General features: G+C 35.3%; 1 protein-coding gene and 1 pseudogene across 1 annotated transcript in view; both read left to right on the top strand.

The window, feature by feature from the left end:
* The window catches only part of Acbd6 (acyl-CoA binding domain containing 6), a 190,310-nt gene that overhangs the window by 145,457 nt on the left and 24,326 nt on the right, over nt 1-20,527 (top strand). The window lies entirely within an intron of this gene.
* LOC117285581 overlaps nt 16,336-20,527 on the top strand; it is a 24,768-nt pseudogene continuing 20,576 nt past the window's right edge.

The following is a 20,527-nucleotide window of genomic DNA, read 5'->3' as shown; positions in this document are numbered from 1 at the left end:
ATTAAGTATTTGTATTTGAGTAACAATAAGATACATGAATTGACTTCCCAGATACTTGAAAAATAGTCTCTTAACAAATTAAGGTGTGCTAGGAGTAAACATTAATACTAGGTTTCAGTGAAGAGAATTGAGACTTTTTAATTATTCTACTGTTGTATCCCCTGGTTGGTTATATCAAGTTATTAAGTAATTGCAGGGAGGTAAGGAATACACAGAATACAAATAGAAATAATATTTTATGTAATCTTATAATAGCTGAAAGTCTTCAGGACTTCAGAAATAAAAAAGTTTTATAGTTAAATTCAAAGAAAAACTGAAGAGGAAGTGAAGTACTAAAAAAACTTTTTGAAGGACAAAGGGAGGAGATAAGAATAAGAAACTATTTTATTTCAAGGGTAAACAAGGCTAGGGATTTAGCTCAGTGGTTCTGCCACCTCCTTCACAAGCATAAGGTCCTGACTTCGATCCCCAGTCCAAAAAAAAGTAACTCAAGGGAAAACAAGATTTAAAATAAAGGCCCACTAAACAATTAGACCATACCAAAGCCCATCAACTGAAGAATTAAACCAGTTTTTAATAGCTGACTTTCTTATAAAGTCAGAAATTAAAGAAAAAAAATTAAGTTAAAGAAATTAACTAAAATTAGATGAAAGACAGTAAGTTGTTGAAAGAAGTGATATTTGCCTTGCAGTGTCCTAAAGCAGATTTTTTTTTATACTCAGGAAAAATCTTGCCTTTTCATTGATAAATGATATAAATAGCATTTTTAGTAAATAAGAGTAGTTTTCAAATATATTTTTATACCTAGAGTTGTTTTGTTCTATTAACTTGAGAACTAAAACATCATAAGAGCAAAATGAAATCTTATTTGAATTTTACTTGGTAATATATAGTCCAATAACTCTGTCCAGCAAGTTTTTAGTAAAAGCTGTAGAATCATTTTAGAAAATAAATGTTTAGAAAAGTGTGGAATATAGCTGGCAAGAAGTAACCAGTGATTGTATATCAAAAAAATTGTATCATTTATTAACCGATAGCTTTTTATACTGATTTTACAATTTCCCTCTCCAGTTTATTCTAAACTATCTAATTCACGCAGTTGAACATACTAACACCTTCATGTCTCAGTTACTGTCAGTTTGCTAAGCACCTCAACCCTGGCCACATTCATTTACACTCATTTGGGTTTTTTTAATTTTTGTTTTTGTTTTGTTTTGTTTTTATTATCGAAGATCAAACTCAGGACCTTGTGCTTGCTAGGTAAGTGGCGGCACCACTGAGCTAAATTCCTGGCCCTACACTCGTTTTAATTTACTTGCACTTTTATACCTTGGAAATTGCTTCCTGCTAAGACCTCAAATTCTGAACTTCTGAATTTCTCTAGATCATTAAGTCTTCAAATCTCCCATTTCCTCAACTCTCCTGACCTTTATTTTAAATATGCCATTACTCCCCCCTCAAGATACTCCCTCTTCTTTTGAACACACTTATTCCATTGTTCTTGGCAATGTGTCTTTTACTGTAATAAGTTTTTTAAAATTTAAGTATTTACGGGCCGGGGATTTAGCTCAGTGGTTCGGTGGCTTGCCTTGCAAGCACAAGGACCCGAGTTCGATCCCCGGTACCAAAAATAAAAATAAAAATAAATAAAATTTAAATATTTACTATATCTTTCAGTCACTTCTAGTACAAGGATATGTGTCTTTGGGAGTCACCTTGGAATTCTATGAGCACTATCGCTTTACTTTTTCTAATTTTACCTATTAATACATGTCTAAAATTGAATTTATTTTTGAGTAGCTATATCAAAGCTCACTGAGCTTACTACCTACTAAAATCCCTGTCCTTTACTTAGGATTTTTCTGAATAATGTAGTTTGTGACTGTTTGGTCCTTGGTACAGGATCTCATATTTAGCTCTGTTAAATGTCGCCTTGTTAGGTTTAACTTAAATAGCCTGTCTGCATTTGATGTCTATTTCTCACAACTTTGATTTCTAAAACTTATAGCTTCAGAATGCCAGATCTCTAGCAGCATGGCTGCTAGTTTTCAGATTGCTGCTATAGTCCAGAGTTTGCTACATTGTAAAACAATGTAACTCAAAAAATTTAAGGCCTTTTATTTTTTATTAGAAAGATGTAATATCTGCTTTTGATAGAAATCTTAGCATATGAAAGGAAGAAAATCATAAGATTAATACCTACTATTTGCATAGTAGATTTTTAAACAATGTTTTTAGTATACAGTATTTTTTGGTTTCTTTGTTTGCTTTATATAGTTGAGAGCTTACTATAAAAACATTTTTTTAGATCTCCATTTTGTAATGATTTTTTAAGTTATAAATACTTTATTACCATCATTTTATATTGTTCCATAATAATCTATTCAGCAGTATTGTTGGACACTTGAGTGTGATTTCTTTCTATGCTAGATAATACTAGTATGCACTCTATTTTAAATAAAGTTTTTAAGTGTTTGAAATATTTTTAGGATAAATCCTAGAACTGCTAAAGGAAATGAAAATTATCTAAAAGTTGTATTGATTTATTCTTCTGCCAACAATGAATGTAAGCCTCTCTCGTTCCACCTTCTGTGAGTTGGGAATTATTTTGTGGACCTAGCAGACAATGAAAAATTTCAAAAGTAAGTAAGACTATAAATGAAAAGAACTAGTTCTTAGATTTTTCCACTAATCACTACCTAAGTGCTAGACTGGAATATAGTAGACAATGATATACTGAGTTTTTCTGTGAGGTGTTATATTAATGGAATACAAAATGCCCTTCAAAACACAGAACAGTTTGGCTTTGCTCTGTCATGTACCTAACTTTGAAAGCTTAGTAAATTGATTTTTTTAAAAAGAGACTAAGCTCCAGCTTCCTCAAATATGCATACTTGGAAAAGTACAGTAATCAACCGAGGCAGAATTTTAAAAGGTATATAGTCTTGAAAAGTAAGATTATTCACTCTTTCACTGTGAGATACCAATTTTTATATTATAGTAGTAGGAAGTACCAAAGCATGCTGCTGTGACACTATAATTTAGGCCATCTATCATCTTTAACATGAAAAAATAGAATCTTAAAATCACATTTCTCCTTATTTGTATTTGTGTTTATTCTTGCTTCTCAGTAGCATGATATGGTTGAGAAAGCATGGATTTTTATGTAAGAAGGGTCTATATCTTGGACAAGTCTCTGAACCTCATTTTACTCACTTAAAAATGATAATAATAGTATTTATGTAATAGGGTTGTTTGAGATTGAAAACACAATTTTGTTTGCAACACCCAATAGGTATTTAACCAATGCCTGTTCCTTTTTCTTTTTTCGCTCTAGTAGTTTCAATTATCTAGCATATTTTTAAAATAAAACATTCTAGACTGTGTTGGTTTAAAATAGCTGAAGTTACATTCTACTTCTTTAAACTGTTTTCTCTAAATTTTTATTCTAAAATGTATTCTATACTTCATTGCTCCCTTCTTTTTCTGCTATACTATGGATATTTACAGATGGTTTGAGACATAAATCTAAAGCTCTCGAGATTGCTGCAGTCTTCTGGTTGGCATATAGCCCAGTCCTCTGTATGGTTGGCTACTCTCTGTGGTCTAAAATGTCTGCAGCTTGCCACCTCTCTCTTAGCTTCTGATTTCTGCTGGCTGCTACTATTGCTGCCCCCTTTTTTCTAAGTACTACTAGGCTCTGCTGCCTCTTTTACCATTTACTTTTCCTGCTCTTTACTCTTTGCCTTCCTTCACATACCACTTTCTGTGTCTCTTCTGCCTCCTGTTCCATCTTGTGTTTCATAGGCCAAGATCGACCTTTCACTGCTTTCTCAAACCAGCTAGAAGAATTTTTCTATAATATGAGGAATTAGCCACAACATGTTTAATGTGGTCCTTACCAGCATTCTTTCCCCATACTCTAGGCCTATTCCAGATACTAGTAAAGCCAAAAATCAAGAAAACCAGTTTTACTTGGTTTTCCTAGAAGCAGTTTATTTTTCTTATCCTTGTTCAATTTTTATTACACGCAAATTTTTATGCTAGTTATGAGGAATGAACAAAAATAGGGATCTACATAGTCAAATTATAGTCCACGCCTTCAAAGAAGCAAGCATAGATACATTCTCAATTAATACGGGTAAAAGATAAGGGGGGTGGTATTGTGGTTTAGATCTAAAATATCACCCAAAGCCTTCTTCATCTACATTTTAACTTTATTATTTTATTTATTTTTAATTCAGCTGGGTATTTTTATTTTACCCTGATGTTTAATCCCTTACAATGATTTCAGACATATAACTAATTTTAATTTATTGGAACAGATTTGGCTGCTCTTTATAATAACTCCATATTTATTAAATTTAAACATTTCCTCTAAGCTAAAACAGAAAAGAAAAGCATAAATAACCATGACAAACAACTCTTTTCTGGTGTGGTCATTTGAAATGAAACAACCAAAAAATTTAATCAATTTAAATCTAGAAAAATTAGCTGATATAAGTTGTAAACCAGATGAGTAAAAGCTTTCACTTACTCATTCTTGACATTCAATTCCATTTATTCTTTATAATATATTTTAAAACAGAATGTCTGTAAAGACTAAGGTTTGGGTTCCTATATGCTGTTCTTAGGTTACTGAGAAAAATGCTTTAGGAGAACTCCCATTTTAACACACGGAAGGTACATTTTTTAGATCTAAGATGATGTGTTTTATTATATCATAATTATAGTATCATGATGTATTTAATTTAAATAATTATTAATGACTTAAAACTAAATAAGCTTGATATAAGTCATAATCATTTCAAATAACTAAGTTAATTTTTTAATATGTCTTGAGTGCTTATTATTTGTTAGGCACACAAAAGATGAATAAGTGAAAAATAATTTATACTTCAGTCCCTAAAGACTGCAGTTGGATTAATTGTCTTTCTATTGTTTTACCCAAATACCTTTCTTTAGACATTTCAGGGTACTTAGACATAGAAACAATTGAGAGTCGGATAAAATTCTTGATATCTTTTTTAAAGACTGCTCTTTTTCTCTAGCTAGCACTTAGAAGATAGAAAATAGAATTAGAGGGCAGTTTGTTTGGCCTCCGGTCTTTCTGGTCCCCTCTTCCCAATCAATTCCATGATTGAAGTCATGCTTCTTATGTCATTTCCCTACTCCAATTGATTTCTGGGTAGATATACCCTAAGTTGAAATTTTTTTTAAAAAATCTCAATATTTCACATTAAGCACTAGAACACTTTACCCCACCGCATTGTGAACACAAAAGCCTCAAATTAGGCATGGTGATCTAAGGAATATAGCAAACATAAAATGGATTGGGAAGTGATAAGTAATCCTATCACACTTATAAGTCATTTATAAATAACCATGACTTTAATTGATTTAATTATTTTTATTGGGAACAGCCAGTATTTTTTATTGGGAGCAACACTTGAACACTAATTTTCTACACTTATACATAGTATTCAAATTCAGAGAGAATGCAAATGAATTTTATAATAACTTTTTATTATAAAGGTAATAATAATTTTAGAAGTTTCTACAAAGTCCACATAACAAGTATAAAGAAAAAAGTGTAAGTCATCCTAATCTTACCCTCAAGATAACCCCTGCCATTCTTACACTTTTATCTTTTTCCAATGGTGGATATACATTTTGACCCTCAAAATGGGGTCAGGCTACATACTCTTATAATCTACTTTATTTACTTATGACTATTTTCAATAGATATTTATTCTTTTTTTTAACCACAATTTCTCATGGTCTCCTGGCATACCAGCATACAAATATACTATAGTCATCTCAAAGTTAAGATATTTAAGATGTTTCTATTTTGTAACATTAAGGTAGATTGAAAATGCCATAAAGGCAAAGACAATAACTGCCTTGTTTATCATTTTGTCCCTCACATATTACTATATGCTTTCAGAAAACAGGTATTTAAATGACTTTTCCCACTCTTCTTTACTATTCACGCAGCTAACATGGCTGGGGAAAAATACACAGCATGCTCACTGAAAATGTAAAACCACTGATCTCCAGTGGGCCCTCAGTGCAGCCCAGTCATATATTTCCCTATTCCGTTAACTCTCTCACTCTGTTAGATAATTATTTCATACTTTAATCCTCAAAATCCAAACTTTCTTCTTCATCTTCATTCTCTGCTGGTGGCTTTCCAAATGTGAGCCATCAGAAAAGAACTTGGAAAAGTTCTTACCACTATATCTATCTGTCTGCATGCATCTGTGCTTTTATAGTCCACCTTCCCTTTTATTAGCATATATAAACTATCTATACTCCTAGCTAAGGTCAGCCCCTCTGTTTATGTATTGTATCCCATCCTACTCAAGGATCTTGCTCTGTGATCTTTTTTAATTTTTCACATTGCTGGTTTCCCCTCACTTTAGGATAGGTTCCAGAAGATCCACATACGCTGCTCTCTCTGCATTTCACTCAACCATCCAACCACTGCCCCATTTTTCCCTACTTCTTTACAATAAAATTCTATGAGTTCTTTAAACTCTTAATTCCTCTTTTCCCATTATTACTTTATATAGGTCAACTTTCCACCCCTGTGACAACATATCTGAGATAATTGACTTTAAAAAAGAAAAGATTTGTTTTGGCTCATAGTTTCAAAGGTTTCTGTTTATGTTTGCTTGGCCCCATCATTTTGTACCTGTGACAAAGCAGAATGGTGGGGAGCATGTGGGACAGAAAAGCTGCTCACCTTGTGACAGCCCAGAAGCAGAGAGAGAGAGGAAGGGGCCAGAGACCCAATAGTCTTTCAAGGACATGGTCCCAATTACCTAACTTACTCCTAAGTCCAGCCTCCTAAAGTTTCTACCACCTCTCAATAGCACCACAGGCTGGCAGGTGAGCATTTGGGGAATGTTTCAAATCCAAATCCTAACACTCTGGAACCTATTTGAATCAGGTACTCACTTCTACTATTCCTCTTGTTCTTGTAAGAAAAAACCTATGACCTCTACTTTGTTAAATGTAGCAACCACTACTTAGTTTACCATGTCTCAACTTTTGGTAGCATTTGGCACAGGTCACAATGTGAAACACTTTATTCTTTTATGTTCTAGGACATTATACTCATCTCCTTTTCCTACTACTTCACTAGTGTTAGTTTGGTTTGGTTTAGTTTTGGTTTTGGTTTTGGATTTTGCTGGTTCTTCATTCTTTCTCGGATCTTTTCCACTCCTTTTTCTGATGTTTTGGAGTGCCCCAGAATTCAGCTCTTAGGTTTCTTCTTTTCCCTGTGGCCAATGCTTTGAAGATCCTAACCAGTATCTGAGCTTTGAATATATGCTTATAAGCCTTCAAGTTTGTATCTCTTGCCTATCCTCTTCTAAACTTCACACTCACATACCTGCCTATCTGACATCTATACAAAGGTGTGTTGTAGACATCCCAAACTTAACATATCCCAAACCAGGCTCTTGATCTTACACACAAAACTTGCTTCTTCCCAAGTCTTTTCATGTCAGTTAATGGCAGTTGTGTCCTTGTTTAAATTCTGGGTGGAATCCTTAACTTTCCTCTTTTTCTTAATTTATATCCACTTTACCAGCAAATTATGTTCCTTAATGATCAGAATCTTACCACTTCTTACCTTACCCTCTACTTGTACTCTAGCCATCACTTCTTACCTGGCTTATGAAATAGTGTCCATGTGGTCTTCTTGCTACCTTTCAGTCTGTTTTCAACCTAGCAGCCTGCTGATCTTCTTGACTCATAATTAAATTAAGCTATTCTGCTCAAACCTTCCAGCAGCCTCCTATTGAATTAAAAATCCAAAATCTTGGGCTGGGGATTTAGCACAAGATGTTGAGTTCACTCCCTGGTACAATAAATACATATATATTACACACACACATATGTACATACATATATATACATACACACACACACACACACATATATATACATATATAGAAACAAAATCTTTGTAATGGCTTACAAGGTCCTTTACCAGCTGGTTCCTACAGGCACTGTGTCATAATGATCCTTTAATACCTGCTGTCTATGGCCATACCATCCTGAACGCGCCTGATCTCATCTTTATTACCTGCTACTACTAATCTAACTTGCTTTTACTGCTTCAGCCACACTGTTTTAGTTCTTCAAACATGTCAGGAACGTAACTATTTCAGCACCTTTGCACTTTCTCATCTTTCTCCCTCTCTCTTTTCCCTAGATATTTAAACAGTTTGTCCCCTTACCAGCTTCAAGTTTTTTACTCCTAGTAATCTCAGGAAGGCCTAACTTGACTACTTTATTTTAAATAAATACCCATTCTACCCTATCTCAGTTTTTCTACTTTATTTTTCTTTGTAACATTTATCATCAACTTACATACATATATTTTACTTTATTTTCTATATCCTGCCCAAATAGGGCAGAGATTTTTGTCTGTTTCATTTATTACATTTTAGAATAATGCCTAGCACATAGTAAATACTTAGTAAATATTTTTTGGATTAATGAATTTAAGCAGTGAATCTCATTGCAGGTAAATGTTTATATAAATCCATGGTTTATTTATTGACTGGTAAAAAGTTTTTGAGTGCAGGGTCAAACTGTTTCGTAGTAATTCTAAGAAACTGTTGCCTTTTTCATAGTCATTCTCCCATGAGCATGCAGTGGCATTTTTCCAAAGGCCACATCACATACATTATCACAGCAAATTAAATGCAGAAATAGATATGGAGTTGCTTATTGATTAGATATATAGAGGATAAGAAAGAATTTAAGGATGGAGTTCACATTACTGGTTTGAACACCTGGGAAGAAACTACAGCCAAATGACATACTTATTAACAGATACTTAAAGAGGGAACCATTTTGAAGGATAAATTCCATAAATGGAATTGCAAGGCCCCTGTTTTCTACATATTTTTTCTTTATTAGTACATGTTTGCAATACAAAATGATTACATTACTCGTAGGGAGTTGGTACATGTATATATCACATCTTAATTTTTTTGTTGTGTTTTTATTTGTTTGTTTGTTTTTTGAGAGAAAGTCTTGCTGTGTAGTTCAAACAGCCCTGGAATTTACTTTGTAGCCCAGGCTGGCCTCAAACTCACGGCAGTCCTCCTGCCTCAGCTCTCGAGTGTTGGGATTACAGGAGTGCACCACCACACCCAGCTCTTAATCCATCCCTCCCTTTCCTTTCTCCCCTTCGCTCCATCTCTTGATCCCTTCTCCTTCTGAGAAAGATCTGTCTTCCTACTTCCTATTATCTGTCTCTTATTTTGCTCTTTATTTCTACTGCGGGTTTCTCATATAAGAGAAACAATGCTACATTTAAGTTTGTATGTCTGATTTATTTCATTTTACATTCTGATCTCAAAGTACACCAATTTTCCCTACAAATGACTCAGGTTTATCCTTCTTTTTTGATTTGGTACCAGGGATCGAACTCGGGTCCTTGCGCTTGCGAGGCAGGCAGGCGGTGGCACCACTGAGCTAAATCCCCAGCCCTTGGTTTATCCTTCTTAATACTCTATCATATATAAATATCACATTTTTTATCCATTCATCTGCTGATGAACATATATGTCACTTTCAAGATTTAGCTATTGTAAATTGTACTGCTATAAACATGAGTATCCTCATTTTTTAAAATATCCTCATATTCTTCCAGATAATGATTTACCATTAATAGGATTGTCTCACTGTTACTCATACAGCTTTTTTTGGTGGGGCGGGAGGGGTATTGCAATCAAATTTGGGTCCTAGCACTTGAAAGGCAGGCGGTGGATGTCTCATATTACTCTAAAAGATTCTTCTGATTTAAATAATCAGATGTAGGTAGTAAAATATAGTATTTTATAAAGAAGAACAAAACATGTTCCATAGGGCCGAGGATTTAGCTCACTGGCACTGGACTTGCCTCACAGGTGCAAGGTCCTGAGTTTAATCCCTGATACCAAAAAAAAAAAAAAAAAAAATCTTGTTCCATGAAATTCTTACAGTCAAAGTGGAATGGATAGGGTGGACAAAGTCCTATGATATCCCATAAACATTTCAAATTAAGCTTCTAGATAAAAATTCTGGCTACATAAGTTCAATACCATATTATGAAATTGATTATATTTTCCCTCACTGGAATAAATCTGACCTCAGGAAAAAATGTCCATTTTTCTGGTAACCCTCTGAAGGTAAGGCTATCAGTTATATTGCTAAGTAACATTATTTATGATAAAGATAACCCTGGCTGGTAAATTAATCCAGACTAGGAAGAATTGCAGAGGGATGATTAAAAACCTGATGGGAACAGTGTACTAGACTGTCCTGAGTTTATTTGGCATATCCCTTGAGTGTCCCTAAAAACAAAACAAAATGGCACCTATAATAATGGGGCTTCTAAACCAAGGTAGACCCCATACCCTCCTGATGCTGGGTTTCTTTAATGGGGCTTCTAAACCAAGATAGACCCTCATACCCTCCTGATGCTGGATTTCTTTTCTTTACACTTATTAGGTCTCCTAGAGAGAAAGTAGCTCCTGGCTGGATCAGTGAGCTGTCAGTGTGAATTTCTACAGTGACTCCAGTGTGGCCCTTGCTCTGATGGCAAGTTTTTAGTAGTTTCTGTCTGAAATCCTTCTGAATAAGTTTATGCAAATTATAGATGAGCCTAGGACAACCATCTTGTGGACACAGCACTTACATTATCCATTCTTTAGTTTCAGCTGTGCCCATTTTACTCCAGTCCTCTCTCTTCAGCAGTTTTAAAATAATGTGAAAATCAGTTCAGTTGTTCCCAAAGCATGCTTGTTCTTGAGAACATTTCTGTAGATGTGAATCTGCTCAGTTGCCTTAAAAGGGACAAATAATCAATAGATGCTGCCTTTGATTTTCTTTCAGTCTCTTGCTTATCCTGTTTACAGTGGTTGTTTATCAATTTGCATATCTCCTATGTAAGTTATCTTTTACTATTGTAGTCCATACAGAAAACAGACTTCTGTACTGAGGTATAATGGTATAAGCATCACTGAAAATACCCAGTTTTCCATTTGATCATAAATGTATGATTATTGGTTTAGGTGAAACTTTTACATTTGAATTATTGCTTACCCAATGAGAAGATTTTTCCAAGAATCAAGTATTTGTATTTTAATGTATTTTGTTGCTTTTTGTAATATATGCTGCTGCTGTTGTTTTTTGTTTGTTTGTTTGGGGGGATTGTTTTTTGGTATCAGGGATTGAACTCAGGTCCTTGTGCTTTCAAGGCAGGTGGGAGAACCATTGAGCTAAATCCCCAGCCCTGTTTTTTATTGTTTATCTAGAGAAAATAATTTTTTGAAAACCTAGTAATTGGGCTAATCTGAAAAGGTTATCTTAAATTATGAACAAGCTGGTTCTGTTATTCTGTGGAAGATTAGATAAGTATCCAGAAACAGGAAGAGATCCATTGATAGCTAACTATCCAAAGACGTGTTATCTAGCACTCTTGAGCTCTAGAAAGTAATTTTCAAACTCTGCACTGTGAATGCCCCTTCTGGTGATACTGCTGGCAACTAGTAAAGAAAAAAAAAAATACCAGGTGTGTAGGGGTTCAACCACTGACCTTCTGAGCCAAAATACTGCTACTTTTGCATTTATTTCCTTACCATTCCAGCGTCCATTTGAACTTCTAAGTCATGAAAAACAATTAAAATTGAAAACCATTGATTGAGAATATAGTCTGAAACCACAATAAAACAAATATAAACATTAAAGCATAGATGCGAGATAAAGCTTACTACAGCTTTTGTTGTGGTACCATTTCCAAATTATCACTCAGAGACTGTTTCCTAATTTGAGACACAACTTGAAAAATTTGCTTTTCTGATTTCAGTTTTTAGCAGATGAGAAGTAGAAAATATAAAGCATTCAGGAACAATGACAATAAAAAGGATAATTGATGATCTTGTGACTGAGGAAAAGCTACTTTAAAAAAACTAAAACTGAACCAAACAATAGTCTGAGACCACTTAGTAATAGGCTAAATAATCTTACATTTCAGGATACCATATAAAAGCATCATTTATATTATAGGATGTACAATAAATGATGTTTTGTTCACTCATAATCCCATTTACTTGATACCATATATTATCAGTTTATGATACTAACTGAATCATTAAAAAAAGGCTAAATCATCTTTTGTATTCTCCATGTAGAGTGATGAGAAGTAAGATGCTTTGAAAAGAATTATATGCAAGAATTTGTAAGGTGGTGTTTTTTAATGTTTGGATCCTTAAATGGTAACATTCTGATTATTTAAAAAACATACTGCCGGGTCGGGGATTTAGCTGAGCGGTTTGGTGGCCTGCCTTGCAAGCACAAGAACCGGAGTTCAGGCCCCGGTACCAAAAAAAAAAAAAAATACTGCCATGAACTACCTCATTCTCTAAGGATGCTAGTTAAATGAGGTATGACAATATGCACTTTTTTCCAAGAAAGGAATATGCCCAGAATCCATAGCTAAAGGCTTATGTATCTAGAAAAATAACCATCAGATGTATTTTCAAACTTCTGAATTATCAGATTAATCATCTTCTGTTTAGGGTTACCAGTCCCATAGAGAGGCAATCCATTTTAAGTTTAGAAACATTAAAACATATTTAAAATTAAAGCCAGGCATAGTGGTGCATATCTGTAATCCTAGCTTTTCAGGAGGCTGAGCCAGGAGGATTGTAAGTTGGAGGCCATTGTAGACAATTTAGCAAAACCCTATCTCCAAAAAAGGGGATAAGTTGGCAAGTAAGAATGTGGCTCAGTGCTAGAGCACTTATATACCATGTGGAATTCAATCCTGGATGCAATCCCCAGTATTAGAAAAAAAAATTAATTGCCTAAAATTACAGTACATTAACTCAAAACTTGTATCACTACTAATTCCTCACAATTAATTTTCTTAGATACCTCCCTTATTATATATTTACTTGTAACATTATTTTTAAATAACATTTATATTTTTTTAAGTATCAAATTACTGAATTAATTTTTCTTCTTTGCTATGTCATGGGAAAAATCCAACCCTTTTATACAGCTTATTACTTTTTTAATTGTTCATGTTACACTTCTATATTTTTAGAACTATCATAAGTACAGGTAATGTGTCAAGTGTGAAGTGAATTAGAGCATTAGAATTATATGATTAAAAAGTTCCATAACATTCATGATAATTTTTTATTCATAGAAGACAGCTTGGAAGCATGTTATCTCCATGTCTCCATGACTATTTCATATAAACCTTAGAAATATGGCTCTTGATTCAGCTTAATAAAATGCATTTAGCAATAGAAAAAAATCAAGATTGGTTACTGTTTTATGCATAGCAGACAGCAGTGTTATTGGTGGCTTAAAGTGAAAGAGATAAAATTAATGTTACTTCCTATAAATCTATTCTGAATTAAATATTTTAATATTTTTATCATACCTTATTTAGAAAAAATTAAATTTAAATTTTGACAAGGTGCCCAGTCTAAATTAGTGAAATGAAAATATGATAAAAAATAATAAAGGAGTAGTACATAGTATATGTGAGGAAAGAAATAATCTGTACAAATTCAGGAGTGCATATGGAAAGAAAAAGAACCCAGGACTCACACTTAGTAAGTAACAATTTTGTACCTAGTAACTATAAGTCTCCTGTTCGTACCATTTTGGCCTTCATTGTATTATTACACCCGACATTATACTCCATACTATAGAAAATATGTGGGAAGCTTTTTAAAGAAGCTCCGATACAAGGAAAAGAAAACATCAAATTAAAGGCTGAATTAATTTCTCTTTAAATTGGATTAATGAGTCAACCAATGAGGAAAGACTAAACATACTTATTCTTTAATTTCAGGACTATTTATTGAATACACACTATATGTAAGACACTGGTAGGCGTTGAATGAAAGATGTAATACTTTGCTGTAAGCAGTGTAGTCTTGGTGGAAGAGACAGTTTAAAGAAAGTATATGCCAATGCTACAATAGTAGAAAAGAGGGCACCTTACCCCACCTAAAGAGACAAAGGAGATTTTCTAAAGAAGCTATACTGAGTGTTAAAGTTTGATGGGATTCCCTTTTTCTGCAAGATTGCAGACTAAAAAAAATACGAAAATTATCTGGCCACAAAGCACTAAGAAATGCAGAAACATCCTTTAAAATAGCTCATTTTTTAAAAAGCAAGTGTATTCTCCATAGGCCAAAACAAGCAGAGCTATAAAACAAAGTAATAAGCTTTAAAATAGAAACTTTGTTAAGCTTTAGAAACAAGTTATGTAAGAAATTGAAACTAACCCTGGGAGGGCTGGGAATGTGGCCGATTGGCACAGCACCTGCCTGGCAAGCTCAAGCCCTGAGTTCAATTCCTGGTCCCAAAATAAAAAATCTAACCGTGGGACACCTTGAAAGAAATTGCCAGTCTTGTTATCCACAGGGTAAAGATCTCAAATAACACCAGTTATCCTCAGAGTAGACTTAAAAATATTACACACCACCAATGTTAACAGGAAGAATTTGGCTCTGTCTGTACTGTAAATCTAACAGTTGTGATGGGAGTAAGAATTTGTACTTTTCAAGTGTTTAAACCTCACCAAGCTAAGAAATCAAGTAACTGATCTCAAGTTGATAAAATAACTCTGGCATGGTTGGCAGAAACAAAAGCAAAATTATTCCAGATTAACAGACTCTCAATCCAAGGAGCAAAGCACTAATTTTTTTCACAGATTAAAAAAAAAAAAAATCCTACTTGCGTTCACAATCCAAAAGTATAAAACACACAGGAAGTAATCAACATTAAGTAAATGTTAGCACCATAACACACATGATGTTTAGCATTACCCTGCCTCCCTTCCCCAAACTCTAAGAACTACAGGGACTATAAAATCATTCTATTTTAAAATGCTCAAATATATCAAAGTGAGCTTTTGAAACATAAGAGCAAGACATTATCTTTGAAAAGTTGGAGGAAAGTTTTCCAGGAGAGTGAAGAAAATTTACAGCCATGGGTGTCCAAGTAGGTAGTCTTATTGGGAACTGGCAGTTGCAGAATTGGAAAAGCTAAGTGAGGTATAGATCGTGTTGCTCACCTAAGATAGGCAGGGATGTAGTTGGAAGGACACAGACTAGAGATTCATTCGCTCACCACTGCTTGTGCCTCTGAATGCTTCATTCTCCCTGCTGTGAAATATACATGATAAAACTTACTGTTTTAAACTTTTTTTTTTTTTTTTTTTTTGGTGGTACCAGGGATCAAACTCTGGTCCTTGTGCTTGTGAGGCAGGCCTCTAAACTACTGAGCTAAATCCCCGACCCTTAAACATTTTTTAAATGTACAGTTCAGTGGCATTAAATGCATTCACGGGATTGTATCACCATTATCCCTCTCCAAAGTGTTTTCACCCAGACTGAAACTCTGAACCTAAAACACCAACACATTTCTCAGACAAAGAAGTGAAAGCATCAAGTAAATATATGAAAAAATGTTCCACATCACTGGTCATTCAAGAGATGCAGATGAAAACAACACTGAGATTTCACCTCACCCCACAAAGAATGACTGCTATCAAGAAATCACACAATAACAAATGCTGGTGGGGTTGTGGGGGGAAGGGAACCTTTCTCCATTGTTCGTGGGAGTGCAGACTGGTGCAACCACTGTGGAAATCAATATGGAGGTACCTCAGAGAGCTGGGAATAGAGGTTCCATTTGACCCAGCCATCCCTCTGCTGGGTGTCTTTCGAAAGAATTAAAAGAATCATACCACAGCGATATATACGCACCCATGTTTATAGCAGCACGATTTGTAATACCAACTTGGAAACAGCCCATGTTCCCATCAGTTGGAGACTGGATAAAGAAGATGTGGTTTTTTTCTATAAAATGGAATACTACTCACCCATAAAGAATGAGAAATTAGAGTCATTGTTAGGCAAATGGATGCAAATTGAGGTCATACTCTTAAATGAAATAAGTCACACGTGTAAATACCGAATAGTTTCTCTGGTGTGAAAAATTATAATTATAAATAAGATCCTAATGGTAAAATTGACAATGTGAAATAGAAAAGGGCTGAAGGTATGGGGGAAGTGGGAAGGGTAGTGGAAAGGAAATAAGGGAAAGGAAAAAATATAAGAAAATAAAAAATGGAAATAAAGTTTTTGTAAATAGGGAAGGGAAGAGGGGGTGAAGGAAGGGCAGGGGTATGGGGAAAAAATGAGAACCAAGACTTGTGATGTAAAGGTATGAGATCACAATGATGAATGTAACTGTACTGTCTACCTAAAATGTACCAGTAAACTCAATGAGGAAAAAAAAACACCAACTTCCCATGCTTCCCTCCCACACTATCCACCTCTCCTAACCATCTTTGTTTCTTTACTAATTTGACTACTCGAGATACCTAAAACAAGTAGAATTGTATAATACTTGTCCTTCTGCATCTGACTTATTTCACTGTACCCTTCAGTTTTGATCAAAGAAAGGACCTTCTGGCCCCGGACTCACCGCCGCCACTGCCATGGGATCCTAGTGCGGACGCAGGTGTGGGCGCTCCCAGCGAGCCTCAGTGGTGCTGGCTAGAGTGCATACTTTTGGACACAACCTTATCTTTTCAACTGTGGACTCCTAGGCCTTCATTGTTTTTTGGTAGAAGTTGAGTACCGGAAAGGCAATTATGAAACACAAGAATCACTTTGCGGTGACCAACGGGCTCAGCAGCCCCTTGATCCTCCCAAGCTGCATCTGAAGTCTAAGAACCATAACTTCAGATGAGCAAGTTCAGGCCTAGAGGGAGGAAGTGACAGCTCTGGTAATATCCCCTGGAACTCAGAGCCCTGACTGCACAGGGCATGGCCTCTTCAGTTGGCTCTGGAGTTGGAGCCCCTTGCACGAGCTTCCAATAGCAGACCAGAGAATGGACATTTCCTCAACATTCAGTCACTTCATGTCCCCTGGCCCCACCGATCTACTCTCCAGGTCCCTGGGCAAAAAAAAAAAGCAGGTCGAAATAGCTTCTAAAAGCTGGCCTACCACAAAGATGGGGCTGGATGAAGACAATGAACCAGACAAGGAGGGGTGTAACCTCAGCTGCCTTGTTGCCATTCTCACATGGTTCCACAACCAGTGAACGGGGAAATCAGGGTGAAAGCTATGGAATATGTTTCTCAGCACATAATAGACAGGAAATTTGTTTTTGTAGACCAGAGGGCAACAGCTGTTTTGGCCTATTTACCGCAAGAACTTATAGGCACATCAGGTTATGACTATTTCATCAAGATAACATAGGACATCTTGCAGAATTTCACAGGCAAGTTCTACAGATGAGAGAAAAAATTACAACTAATTGCTGTAAGTTTAAAATCAAAGATGGTTTTTTGATCACACTATGAAGTCGATGGTTCAGCATGGACAGCATGCTGCCCTCTGGAGAAGGTGGCCCATCCCACTGTCCCAGGGATTCCAGGGAGAACCGGGGCTGGGGCAGGAAAAACAGTTCAAATGATTGCTGCGGAAATCATGGAAATCCACAGGATAAGAGGGTTGTCGCCTTCCTGCTGTGGTTCTAGCCCACTGAACATCACAAGTACACCTCCCGCTGATGCCTCCTCTCCAGGAGGCAAGAAGATTTTAAATGGAGGGACTCCAGACATTCCTTCCAGTGGTCTACTACCAGTGCAGGTGCAGGAGAACCCAGGCTATCCATATTCTGTTAGCACTTCTATTCTTGGTGAGAACCCTCACATAGGCATAGACATGGTAGATAACGACCAAGGATCAAGTAGTCCCAGTAATAATGAAGCAACAATGGCTGTCATCATGAGCATCCTGGAAGCAGATGCTGGTTTGGGTGACCCTGTCAACTTTAGTGACTTGCCAGGGGCGCTGCAGGCACTACATATTGCTTTGGCAACAGCTACAGTGTCAAAGTGCATTATTGATGGGGTTTTACTGTGAAGTTTACTGGATAGGGACAGAACAGCTTTTATGTACCAACTTCATAAAAGCCATCTCAAAGCCATTGAAACAAGTCAATCTTACTATGTGTAACTTCAGACAAAGTGGAACTAAGCCTGCTCCAGTGTTTTGTGGATCATCATTGATTATTGAGCTAGCTGTGAGTAGCTTTCATTAATTGTATATTTTGGATTCTGTTTGTGTTGAATTTTTTAATCATTGTGCACAGAAGCATCATTGGTAGCTTTTATATGCAAATGGTAATTTCAGATGTATGGTTGTTTTTATACTACAAAGTCCCCCATGTGGATATTCCTTATATCGATTGTATCATAAAACCATTTGTTCTTCCAAGAATCATTTACTAAAATATGGGTTAAAATATAATGTATTAGACAGTTAAATATTTTTAATAAATGTTTCCCTTGTTCTATAAAAGAAAAAGGACCTTCTTTGTGAACACACTTTTACCCCCAGCTCCATTTTGAGAAATCCTGAGAGAAAACTCTTAATTGGCATGGCTTAATTAACATGCTTGCTTTCACACTAAGGATGGTGACAGTGATTGTGATTTGCTCAGTTTGGGCTACATGGCCACCATAAAGTTTTTGGAGTTCTCTGTGTAGATATACCTTCTCATGGAGCATGCCAAATCACTATAGTGTCTTAATCTGTACTGTTGTTTCTTTTCCTTAAGAGCACATATCACTTCTTATTATTTTTTGTTTGTGTGTCTTGGAGATGGATCTTGCTATGTTGTACAAGCTAGCCTCAAACTTGTGGTCTCAAATGATCCTCTTACCTCAGCCTTCCAAGTAGCTGAGACTGCACATAATATGATGCCTGACTCACTCACTGCCTGTTACTAAACATATTTATTTGTTTTTGTTCCCCATCACAAGAACATAAGTTATAACATCAGAGTGCTCTCTGTCTCATTTACCTTTGTTTTCCCAGTGCCTAGAACAATGACTGGGACATAATACAAAATCAGCAAATAATTTTAATTAATTAGAAATTGGGTATAAGATACCTATTTAGTATTCATTGGTAAAAGTGATTAAAGGGAATTAATTATGCTTTTCTACCTCCCTAGTGAAGATGAGGAATTAGAAATTAAGAGAAACTAAATTTTAAATATATATATATGAATACAGTGGTTAAACATGAAAGTTTTGCCCAAATACCAAGAAAATCACACCTTTTAAAGATAGATAATGGTAGAAAATATAACCTTGCATGATGGATACATACTGTTTCTGAAAATGTGATAGATTAAGGCCTTCTTGAAATTGCTTTCTATTGCTGAACATTTGTGCTTAAACTATAAATATGAGTGTATAAACCCAGCAGGTATGTATGCTTATACATACACTTTACTGATTAGCTTTGGAAACTAGCGAAGTACATTTGAGTCTTAAGTCATAATGGTCACTCTTATTCCAGGCAAAACAAAATACTTTGGAAACTAGCGAAGTACATTTGAGTCTTAAGTCATAATGGTCACTCTTATTCCAGGCAAAACAAAATACTTTGGAATATAACTTCATATTGCCTTTTTGCTGCCTTACACTGATATTGCTGAGATCATGTGCACTGTAACTGCCTCTATGTAGCTCTCTGTCCCTACCTGTTCTTAATCACAGAAGCAGAGTAAGACAGAAGGGAGCAAAGTAGGAGCTGCATTTAAAAGACAAGAAAAATGGTATTGAGTTACTCCTTTCATTGCATTATTTTCCTGTTGCTGATTTGTTGATTTCCTTGTTAATTTTTGTTGTTGTTGATTTTTCCCTCTGCTTAGTTGCTCCTCTGGCCAGTTGTATTCATTCTACTTGATTAATTGGTATCATTGGCATCTTTGCTTCTTTCTAGGCTATCCTTGAAAAAAATTTAATTCTGGTTTGGTGGTCATCAATTTCTTTTTTTTTTTATTGAGTTTATTGGTACTTTTTAGGTATACAGTACAGTTACATTCATCATTGGGATCTTGTACCTTTACATGACAGGTCTTGGTTCTCATTTTTTCCCCATACCCCTGCCCTCCTTCCATCCCCTCCTCCCTTCCCTATTTACAAAAACTTTGTTTCCATTTTTTCATTTTCTCATATTTTTTCTTTTCCCTTAGTTCCTTTCCCCTACCCTTCTCACTTCCTCTATACCTTTAGCCCTTTTCTTCCTTTTACATATTGTCAGTTATACCATTTGGATCTTATTTACACTTTTAGTTTTTCACAACAGAGAAACTTAAGGTGCTCCTTATCATGGAAATACCTTATTTCTCCATCAACTTTGAAGGGAGTTTTTTCGGGATATATATAAGTCAGGGTTGGAAATTGTTCTCTTTTAGGACTTGAAACACTTCATTCCAAGTTCTCCTGGTCTTTAAGGTTTGTGTTGAGAAGTCTACTGTAATTCTAATGAGTTTACCTTTATAGGTGATATATACTCTTTAACAGTTCTTAAGATTTTTGTCTCTGTGATGCACATCTGGTACTTTGATTATAGTGTGACCTGGAGATGTTCTTTTGTTTTGGGGTTTGTTTGTTTGTTT

The sequence above is a fragment of the Fukomys damarensis genome, unplaced genomic scaffold, assembly GCF_012274545.1.
Source record: "Fukomys damarensis isolate Sample0158 unplaced genomic scaffold, DMR_v1.0_HiC HiC_scaffold_11, whole genome shotgun sequence".
Taxonomy (NCBI): domain Eukaryota; kingdom Metazoa; phylum Chordata; class Mammalia; order Rodentia; family Bathyergidae; genus Fukomys; species Fukomys damarensis.
This window is presented reverse-complemented; position numbering and strand designations above follow the sequence as displayed.